The 2,243-nt window shown below is 49.0% G+C and overlaps 1 long non-coding RNA gene across 1 annotated transcript; it reads right to left on the reverse strand.

Moving 5' to 3' along the window:
• Positions 1-1,391: 1,391 nt before the first annotated feature.
• On the reverse strand, positions 1,392-2,176 carry LOC139025257 (uncharacterized). The gene is made up of 3 exons (XR_011476740.1): positions 2,117-2,176; positions 1,537-1,582; positions 1,392-1,443 (listed from the first exon to the last, which is right to left on the reverse strand). It is a non-coding gene; the product is annotated as an uncharacterized lncRNA (long non-coding RNA).
• Between the last annotated feature and the right edge of the window lie 67 nt (positions 2,177-2,243).

The raw sequence follows: 2,243 nt of genomic DNA on the forward strand, positions 1-2,243 counted from the left end.
CACCCGGAAGCCATGGCTCTCTGGCCCGTGAGAGGTTAAATCTGGAGTATTGACTATCCAGAGGGCTCCTTCTACACGCTCACTGTACGGAAACAAGTGGTGTTTAAAAAAAAAAWAATGGTGACCGAAAAACAGATCATTCCTTACCAATGTTCTGTATCTGAGGTTTTACGCTTCCTGCAGGACCTTTTGGACAGACGGAAGGCTTTCTCTACTGTTAAGGTCTATTTAGTTGCTGTCTCTGTCTGTCATATAACCTTTGACGATAGCACGGTGGGAAAACACCTATTTTATGTCGTTTCATGAAGGAGGCGTGCCACTTACTTCCAGTTCCCAAGCCTTCAGTCCCGTCATGGGATTTGTCTATTGTGCTCGAGGTTATTTCACAGCAGCCCTTTGAGCCATTGCAAAGCATGGACATCTAATATCTCTTCTTTCAGACCTAGTCTGACCTAGTCTGACTAGTCCCCTTAAGTCTGTAGAGTCAGGGAGATACATCCCCTGTTAGTTCACCGTTCCTGTCTGTAGAGTCAGGGAGATACTACCCCTGTTAGTTCACCGTTCCTGTCTATCCCTCAGTGCATCTGAAGCCAGCATCTCAATCACCCAATGCCGTCTAGAGCAGTCTTCAATATCATCCCTCAGATGCTCTCTGAGCCAGGCAGTCTTCAATTTCATCCCTCAGATGCTCTCGTGAAGCCAGCGCAGTCTTCATAATCCCTCAGATGCTCTCTGAAGCCAGGCAGTCTCAATATCATCCCTAGATCCCACCAACGAGACAGTACGTGCCAATGAAAGACCACAGTGACATCTGGTTGGTTAACACTCATTGATATATGATGGGGATGCCAACTAGCCACATGCAGATCTCCTGATAAGGAGATGCCTTCACAGTGCCCCAAGAGGTAGTGAGCTCTTCCTGCCCTCGGAGGCTGTAACCCTTGCTAATTGAAGGCAATATAAAGAGCTTCCCCATCCAATGAGACAACCGGTTTGAGCCTTGCAGGAGAAGGCACCCATGGAAAAGAGTTGGTTGCGCTTGCGCAAAGCTGTCGTCATCCTTTAAGCCGAACGCGACCAGTACTGGACAGAAACGGGTGTTGCCCGTCTCTTCCATAGGAAGGGAAAGCCAGGGCAATGTGGAAAGCCCGCAAGGACAGACCATGTAATTGCTAGTCAACCTGGGCATAAAGGTGGGGTTGGGCAACAGAGCGACTTGGAAAAGCCCAAGGCAACTGCAAACAGTGACGGGACCTGACAGGGGATGTATCTCCCTGACTTACAGGCAGGACGGTTGAATAACAGGAGGTAGTATCTCCCTGACTCTACAGACAGGAACGTGTTGAACTAACGGGGGATGTATCTCCCTGACTAACTACAGACAGGAATGTGTGAACTGACAGCGGATGTTTCTCCCTGACTCTACAGACAGGAAACGGTGAACTACCAGGGGTTAGTATCTCCCTGCTCTACAGACAGCGAATCGTGAACTTGGACAGGGGATGTATCTCCCTGACTTACAGCAGGAACGTTGACTAACAGGGGTAGTATCTCCCTGACTCTACAGACAGGAACGGTGAAACTTAACAGGGGTGAGATTCCCTGCTCTACAGGACAGGAACGTGAACTTAACAGGGATGTATCATCCCTGACTCTCAGACGGAACGGTGAATTAACAGGGATGTTTAGTATTCTCCCTGCTCTACAGACAGGAACGTGTGAACTAAACAGGGGATGTATCACCCTTCGCTCTACAGACAGGAACGGTACTGAACAGGGATAGTATCTCCTGACTCTACAGGACGAGGAACGGTGAACTACAGGGTAGTATTTCCCTGACTTCTCAGGACAGAACGGTGAAAGCTAGACCAGGGAGAGTTCTCCCTGACTCACAGATCAGGAACTGGTGACCTAACAGCGGGTATATCTCCTGATGCTACAAGACAGGAACGGTGAACTAACAGCGATGTACAGTGCATCCTGACTCAGAAGTTTAGAGGTGCCTGAGACTGGGGGAGATCTGCTTCTCACCGGAACGGTGCCTCGGGAATCTTCCTAGATCATAAGAGGAACGCTGATAAGTAGCATTTCTGACTCTACAGACAGGAACGGTGACTGACAGGGGATGTATCTCCCTGACTCTACAGACAGGAACGGTGAACTAACAGGTAGTATCATCCCTGACATCTTACAGACAGGAACGGTAACAACAGGGGATTAGTATCTCCCTGACATCTTTACAG

The sequence above is a fragment of the Salvelinus sp. IW2-2015 genome, unplaced genomic scaffold (genome assembly GCF_002910315.2).
Source record: "Salvelinus sp. IW2-2015 unplaced genomic scaffold, ASM291031v2 Un_scaffold2432, whole genome shotgun sequence".
In the NCBI taxonomy this organism is placed as follows: domain Eukaryota; kingdom Metazoa; phylum Chordata; class Actinopteri; order Salmoniformes; family Salmonidae; genus Salvelinus; species Salvelinus sp. IW2-2015.